Below are 9,523 nucleotides of genomic sequence, written 5' to 3' on the forward strand. Positions count from 1 at the left end.
TCCTTACCTCCCCTCGTCCTTGAGGGAAAAATCTTAGTCTTAGAATCCTTCAGATTCTTCATAGTGATAATATGATAATAATCCCAAGTGACTCAACAAATATAGCTATGCTCCCCGGCAACGGCGCTAGAAAAAGGTCTTGATAACCCATAAGTAAGGGGGATGTGCTGCAAGGCGATTAAGTTGGGTAACGCCAGGGTTTTCCCAGTCACGACGTTGTAAAACGACGGCCAGTGAATTGTAATACGACTCACTATAGGGCGAATTCAACCACACGTGGAGATTAATTATCTGCAGCAAGTAATCAGTAGCAAAGTAATATCATAGTTTTGATAGTAGTGACAGCAGTAACAGTAACATAATAGTGATAGAAGTAATTTGGTAGCAAGTGTAACAGTGATGATAGCAGTAGCAACTTAGCAGGAACAATATAAGATAAATTCGTAGGCAATGGATCGGTTACTTGTTGGATGATATTCATCATGAGACAGTTATAACCTAGAGCGATGCAGCACTAGCTCCAGTTCGTCAATATAATTAGGCATGTAATCCGTAAATAGTCATACATGCTTATGGAAAGAACTTGCATGACATCTTTTGTCCTACCCTCCCGTGGCAGCAGGGTCCATATTGGAAACTAAGGTATATTTAGGCCTCCTTTTAATAGAGAACCAGAACAAAGCATTAACACATAGTGAATACATGAAATCCTCAAGCTACGGTCATCACCGGGAGAAGTCCCAGTTTTTGTCACTCCGAGGTTGCCGGATCATAACACGTAGTAGGTGACTATAACTTGCAAGTGTTGGGGAACGTAGTAATTCAAAAAAATTCCTACGATCACGCAAGATCTAACTAGGAGATGCATAGCAAAGAGAGGGGAAAGTGTGTCCACGTACCCTCATAGACCGAAAGGAGAAGCGTTTAGTAACGCGGTTGATGTAGTCGAACGTCTTCGCGATTCATCCGATCCTAGCACCGAACGTACGGCACCTCCGTGTTTAGCACACGTTCAGCTCGACGACGTCCCTCGAGCTCTTGATCCAGTTGAGGACGAGGGAGAGTTCCGTCAGCACGACGGCGTGGTGACGGTGATGATGAGGTTACCGGCGCAGGGCTTCGCCTAAGCACTACGACGATATGACCGAGGTGTGTAACTGTGGAGGAGGGCACCGCACACGGCTAAGAGAAGACTTGTTGTGTCTTTGGGGTGCCCCTGCCCACGTATATAAAGGAGGGAGGGAGAGAGGCCGGCCCCCTAGGGGTGCGCCAATAGCATGGAGTCCTACTAGGACTTCCAAGTCCTAGTAAGAATCCCTTTCCTTTTCGGAGTAGGAGAGAAGGAAAGAGGGAAAGAGGGAGGGAGTTGGAAAAGGCAAGGGGGGCGCCGCCCCCTTCCCCTAGTCCAATTCGGACCCATGGGGGGCGCCACCTCCCCTTGGCATGCCTCCTCTTTTCCCGTATGGCACAATAAGGCCCATTACTTCTCTCGACGAATTCCTCGGTACACCGAAAAATACCCGAATCACTCGGAACCTTTTCGATGTCCGAATACAGCCTTCCAATATATGAATATTTACCTCTCGACCATTTCGAGACTCCTCGTCATGTCCGTGATCTCATCCGGGACTCCGAACAAACTTCGGTCATCAAATCACATAACTCATAATACAAATCGTCATCGAACGTTAAGCGTGCGGACCCTACGAGTTCGAGAACTATGTAGACATGACCGAGACACATCTCCGGTCAATAACCAATAGCGGAACCTGGATGCTCATATTGGTTCCTACATATTCTATGAAGAACTTTATCGGTCGAACCGCATAACAACATACATCATTCCCTTTGTCATCGGTATGTTACTTGCCCAAGATTCGATCGTCGGTATCATCATACCTTGTTCAATCTTGTTACCGACAAGTCTCTTTACTCGTTCCGTAATGCATCATCCCACAACTAACTCATTAGTCACATTGCTTGCAAGGCTTATAGTGATGTGCATTACCGAGAGGGCCCAGCGATACCTCTCCGATACACGGAGTGACAAATCCTAATCTCGATCTATGCCAACTCAACAAACACCATCGGAGACACCTGTAGAGCACCTTTATAATCACCCAGTTACGTTGTGACGTTTGATAGCACACAAGGTGTTCGTCCGGTATTCGGGAGTTGCATAATCTCATAGTCAGAGGAACATGTATAAGTCATGAAGAAAGCAGTAGCAATAAAACTAAACGCTCATAATGCTAAGCTAATGGATGGGTATTTTCCATCACATCATTCTCTAATTACGTGATCTCGTTCATCAAATGACAACACATGTCTATGGTCAGGAAACATAACCATCTTTGATTTACGAGCTAGTCAAGTAGAGGCATACTAGGGACATTCTATTTTGTCTATGTATTCACACATGTACTAAGTTTCCGGTTAATACAATTCTAGCATGAATAATAAACATTAATCATGATATAAGGAAATATAAATAACAACTTTATTATTGCCTCTAGGGCATATTTCCTTCAGTTTGTAACCATCAATGATTGGCCTGCTCTTAGTAACCTTTCGGGACAAACAAATAAGGGATATGATGACCCACAAGTATAGGGGATCAATTGTATCTCTTTTCGATAAGTAAGAGTGTCGAACCCAACGAGGAGCAGAAGGAAATGACAGGTGGTTTTCAGTAAGGTAATGTCTACATGTGCTGAAATTGTAAGTAATAGAGTAGTTTGATAGCAAGATAATTTGTAACAAGCAAGTAACGATAATAGTAACAAAGGTGCAACAAGGTAGCCCAATCCTCTTGAGGCAAAGTACAGGCCAGAACGGTCTCTTATGATAAGCGAAGCGTTCTTGAGGGTACACGGGAATTTCATCTAGTCACTTTCACCATGTTGGTTCGATTTGTGTTCGCTACTTTGATAATTTGATATGTGGGTGGACCGGTGCTTAGGTGTTGTTCTTAATTGAACAAACCTCCTACTTATGATTAACCCTCCCGCAAGCATCCACAACTATGAGAAAAGTATTAAGAATAAATTCTAACCATAGCATTAAACTTTTGGATCCAATCGGTCCCTTACGGAATAGCGCATAAACTAGGGTTTAAGCTTCTGTCACTCTCGCAACCCATCATCTAACTGCTACTCCACAATGCATTCCCTTAGGCCCAAATATGGTGAAGTGTCATGTAGTCGACGTTCACATGACACCACTAAGGGAATCACAACATACATACTATCAAAATATCGAACACATATCAAATTCACATGATTACTTGCAACATGATTTCTCCCGTGACCTCAAGAACAAAAGTAACTACTCACAAATGATAATCATGCTCAAGATCAGAGGGGTATTAAATAGAATATTGGATCTGAACATATAATCTTCCACCAAATAAACCATATAGTAATCAACTACAAGATGTAATCAACACTACTAGTCACCCACAAGCACCAATCTATAGTTCCGGTAACAAGATTGAACACAAGAGATGAACTAGGGTTTGAGAGGAAATGGTGCTGTTGAAGATATGATGGAGACTGCCCTCCCTAAGATTGGAGAGTTGTTGGTGATGATGATGATGATGATGATGATGATGATGATGATGATGATGATGATGATGATGATGATGATGATGATGATGATGATGATGATGACGATGATTTCCCCCTCCGGGAGGGAAGTTCCCCCAACAGAATCGCTCCGCCGGAGGGCAAAAGTGCTCCTGCCCAAGTTCCGCCTCGAGACGGCGGCGCTCCGTCCCGAAAATCCTCTCCTTATTTTTTTCTACGTAAAAATGACTTATATACCAGAAGATGGGCACCGGAGGTGGGCCTGGGTGAGCACAACCCATCAGGGCGCGCTTGGGCTCCGTGGCACGCCCAGGTGGGTTGTTCCCACCTGGTTGGCCCCTCTGTTACTTGTTTGCTCCAATATTCCTCATATATTTGATAAAAAATCTCCGTGAAGTTTCAGCTTGTTTGGAGTTGTGCAGAATAGTTGGCCTGATGTAGCTTTTCCATGTCCAGATTTCCAGCTGCCGGAATTCTCCCTCTTTGTGTATACCTTGCATATTATGAGAGAGAAGGCATTAGAATTACTCACAAAAAGCATTATTATGGATAAAAACATTATAAATAACAGTAAGAAAACATGATGCAAAATGGACGTATCAGGATACCATGCATGCACGCGGTATTTGGATGATACCGAAAGTATATATTTGGACAAATGCAGGAAGAATGTGTACCTAGGACATCGTCAATTTCTTCCGACCAACCATCAATGTCGAAAGAAAGTCAAGCATTTCAAAGGTGAGGCAGATCATCGGAAGAAGCCCGCCCTCCGTACTAGTGATCACATACTTGATATGGTCAAGGATTTACAAGTAATCATTGGAAAGAGTCCTGGCGGACAATATGTTCCGAATGACGCTGGGGACGCGCACCCATGTGGAAGAAGAAATCTATATTTTGGGACCTACCCAAATGGAAAGACCTAGAGGTCGGCTCTGCAATCGACATGATGCATGTGACGAATAATCTTTGCGTGAACTTGCTAGGCTTCTTGGGCGTGTATGGGAAGACAAAAGATACACCGGAGGCATGGGAGGACCAGCAACATGTGCACGAAAAAGACGGCATGTATCCAAAGCAGTATCAAGGTCCTACCAGCTACGCTCTTACCAAAGAAGAGAAGGAAATCTTCTTTGAATGCCTGCTCAGTATGAAGGTCATGTCTGGCTTCTCGTCCAATATAAAGGGAATAATAAATATCCCAGAGAAAAAGTTCTAGAATCTAAAGTCTCATGACTGCCACGTGATTATGACACAACTGCTTCTGGTTGCATTGAGGGGGCTTCTACCGAAAAATGTTCGATTAGCCATTGTCAAGCTATGTGCATTCCTCAATGCAATCTCTCAGAAGATAATCGATCTAGAAATCCTACCAAGGTTAAAGAATGATTCGGTGCAATGTCTTGTAAGTTTCGAGTTGGTGTTCCCACCATCCTTCCTCAATATGATGACGCACGTCCTAGTTCATCTAGTCGACGAGATTGCCATTTTGGGTCATGTATTTCTATACAATATGTTCCCCTTTGAGAGGTTCATGTGAGTCTTCAAGAAATATGTTCGTAACCATGCTAGGACAGAAGGAAGCATCTCCATGGGCCGGAAAATAGAGGAGATCATTGGGTTTTGTGTTGACTTCATTCCTGACCTTAAGCCAATTGGTGTCCCTCAAACGCGGTATGAGGGGAGACTGACTGGAAAAGGCACACTAGGAGTGGATTCAATAATATGTAGGGACGGGCATTCTTGGGATCAAGCACACTACACAGTTCTACACAATTCTACCTTGGTGACCCCGTTTGTCAATGAACACAAGAATATTCTGCGCTCCAAACACCTGGATCAGTGTGACGACTAGATTACATGTGAACACGTCAGGACTTTCGGCAGTTGGTTGCAAACATATCTCATGGATGACAACATTGTTGGAGATGAGCTATACTCGTTGGCCAGGACACCATCTTCGACTGTATTGACTTACCAAGGGTACGAGATAAATGGGAATACATTTTACACGATTGCCCAAGATCAAAAGAACACCAACCAAAACAGTGGTCTCCTCTTTGATGCAACAACCAATAGGGGAAATGACACATATTATGGTTACATAGTGGACATATGGGAACTTGACTATGGACATGATTTTAAGATCCCTTTGTTTCAGTGCAAATGGGTCAATCTGTCAGGAGGCGGGGTACAGGTAGACCCACAGTACGGAATGACAACAGTGGATATGACCAATCTTGGGTACACAGACGAACCATTCGTCTTAGCCAATGATGTGCGCAGGTTTTCTATGTGATGGCCATGTCTACCAAACCAAGAAAAAGAAAAGATAAAGAAGCGAATACATCATACGATGAGCCAAAGTGCCACATAGTTCTTTTAGGGAAAAGAGACATCGTGGGAGTGGAGGGCAAGACAGACATGTCTGAAAATTATGAAAAGTTTCATGAAATTCCTCCCTTCAAATTGAAGGCTGGCCCAAGCACCCTGTTAAACGATGAAGATTATCTATGGTTACGGCGTGATAAGCAAGGGACATACACGAAGAAAAAGTGAAGACTTTCTCTCCACAACTATTCTAATGATGGCTTTGATTACGCGAAGAAAAAATGAAATCCCTTTGTAGTAGATGAGTTTTCGTCCGAAATCCTGATACTTCGAAAGAGATTGTCCAATTTGTACACGAAGTGCATCCAGTTTTTTTTGTAACCCTCTCAACTTTTTAGCACATGCTATATGGTTGAAATTATGATACCATGCCAAGTTTCAACCTTTTCATAGTTTATTTGTAGTGCTTTTCAATTTCAGGGTCATTTAGCTAAAAAATCAGTAAATGCATGAAAAATAGCAAATGAAGTCATAAAGGGTTGAAAATTGATGATGTGGCTTTGAAAGGTGCACATGTTGAACGCACAAAAAGTCTAGAGTTGAAGTAAGTTAAAAAATAAAATGCCTTTGTAACACATGAGTTATCGTCCGAAACCGTAATACTTCTAAAGAGATTGTCTCATCATAGCAATACTTAAAGGCAGTCCGGCTTAAACTAGAAATTACTACATATTTCAATTATAAGATATAATTGATGGATGTCAAAAGGATTCCCATGAGATGGAAATAGAACCGAGGTATATGCTGTAAGTGTGCAAACTTCAATATATTCTATAACGGATTGAAGCAAGCATAGTGGAATTGGAATCTTCGTTCTGATGAAATGGTAAAAAAGTGATTTCATCAAGAAAGAAAGTGGGAGCATCAATATTTCTAAAACAACTATGTGTACATGACACATTGTTGATTGGAAATAATATTCTTGACACAAATTAGGACTTCATTAAAATAGTTTTCAATGAAGTACATAGGCAATATAGCCTTGGTATTAGGCGTTATAATCCATGGAGATAGTAGTGCCTCATTGGGCTTAGCCAAAAATACATATTGACAATATACTAAAGCAATTTCGTTTAAAACGTCAAGAAGAATTTCTTGCTGGAGTCACATGGAATTGTATTTTTTTTAAGTTATGGTTGCCAAACTTTTTTCCCAAAATTCTAAAATATGTTTGTCGATTCGAAAAATAATCACAAAATTCATTTTATTTTTACACCAACTTGTTACTGAGCGTCCTTGGCGAAGGAACACATACCACATGAAGGTTTATGCACATGTTCTTACACAGTACCAAAAACATCCACTGAGCCAAGGAACACATACCACGTGGAGGCTCTTCCTTTCTATTGTGTGTTTACAAACATCATCCAATAGCAACCGCAAGTAATAAGATGGCATCAACCACATCACATATGATGATTATGATGGTGTCATGGCTAATACTATCACTAGGCCCCTAAAGATTGTTGCCTGACGAGCTGCGGCAGGTAAGAAATTAGAATAAAAGGAACACCTGAGTAGTGGCGACGCTTGATGAAGTTTGTTGAAGGGGCTAATCAGAGTTGAGGTGGCAAAAGATATCTTTTGCATGAACTCCAAGAAATCTTTGATATTCGAGGTACACTTAAGAGTTTTCCTAGAGTGAGAGGGGGGGGGGCATTGGCCCCCTTTGGCCAAATGAAGATCCGGAAAAGAACAATACTATCACATTGGCCCCATGAAGGTGACTGCATATATATAAAACCACATTGAATTAGTTCAATAAATCACGCATAATGTTTTTCTATGACAAGAACTGCAAACTCACATACGCTGCAGATTTCTGCATCCACTAGAATCAGGGATTCCACGAGAAAAAGAGTTACCATCGAGTCTTCTGCATTTACAGAAATAAGTAGATGAGGCACGAGATAGAAAAAATGGATGGAAAGAATGAACCATCTGAGCTTACAACTCGACCAATGCCGATAACTTTGTCAACTCCTCAGGGACACTTCCTGTGATGTTCTTTTCTGACAATGTGCCGCGAGGGATAATTCTTAGGTTTTAAAGCAAGGAATTAATCAATAAATCCAAAGTGAAGGCAGAATTCTTTCTCATGTAATGTCATCTATACTCCATCTTAACAAAACAAATGCAAAAAAAAAAGTGCACATAAGAAATAGCATATAACTATAGAGTCAGTTAGAACCCATCTCTCTGATTTTCTTAACACGCTGCAGCAAACCATAGCATAAGTGGAAACTCAACCTATGATTCTTTCTTATCCGATTTCAGTTAACTATAAACTATGTATCTAGCAGTGAAGAGCTTATCAGTCAAACGAGATTAGCCTGCCGGCCATAAAGGCACAGGCATAGACCGGAGAAATCAACTGAAACTATTTCTTGCAGGCATGGCACAACACACATTTGTTCGTTAGTTCATAACTAAACCTGAAGAGAAAATTTGCACAACCTTGTGAACATGCTTGAAAGATCGGGAACCTTATGCGAGATCTCACCTTATGCAGTCATAGCCTAGCAAGCTCAACTCCATGAAATAACTACACATAATCTCTAATCCTTTTGCACTTGCAGACTGATATTTGAAGGTCAAACCATATTATAAAAAAAAACATTAAGAGAAGCAAATGCAGAGGCTGGAGGTGAGCCTAGCCCTGTCGATCCATGGAGCACAAGCATACTTCGAGGTACGCATTGCCGGCAAGGGAGCGTCGAAGGCCACCCACCGCATGTCCGGGTCTCCTCTCATATCGCGCGACTATGGAGATGTACGCGACCTCGAGCACCTCTGTCGCGGCCTAGATTGAATCCCTTGATGGCGGCGTAGATCGGGAAGCACCGCGGTGGATCAGGGAGCACAGACAAAGTGCACAAAATTATGAAGAACTTCAACTCTTTGAGGTTAGGTAGATCTTCCAAAGAGGATGGCAATGCACCGTTTAACTGATTGTTTTCAAGATGACTGCATATTATGTATATATATAACCACATTGAATCTTACATTCTTAAAAAGTTGGTCCCAATTCTTTCAACATGCAAAGTGTCCATCTTAACATCCCACTAAGTAATGTCCACATCAGCGGCCCAGCCACATCATCGTTCGGTTACCGACTTACAGGTGGGATCCATCACAGGTTGACCAGGTACAAAATGGCCACGTCACTGTTCAGTTACCATCTTACAGGATCACCAAAGGCTCTCAGCATAAAGTGAATGTGGCTCTCTTTCCCTAAATACAGCTGAACGCATCGACTCCCTCTTCCCCTATCAATAGTTCGATTCCGTGGAGCCGTGGTCCGAAGCTTGTGGCGACGCCGGCCTCAACCATGGGTTGGACGCGAGTGGTGGATTCATCTATCCGGTGGGTTGACCGGAATCCTCAGCCATGGAGTGGACAAGACGCCGGGCAGGGCCTCTGTTGACAGCGACAACTTCGACTTAGAGGGGCCTCCTCGTGTTCTTCGGGCTGGGCGGCCACGAGGAGACGGGGTAGGAGTCGCGGCCGAAGCCGGGGACAGGCCGATGGTGGCGCGCTGT

This window comes from Triticum urartu, chromosome 1 (assembly GCF_003073215.2).
Source record: "Triticum urartu cultivar G1812 chromosome 1, Tu2.1, whole genome shotgun sequence".
Classification (NCBI taxonomy): Eukaryota; Viridiplantae; Streptophyta; class Magnoliopsida; order Poales; family Poaceae; genus Triticum; species Triticum urartu.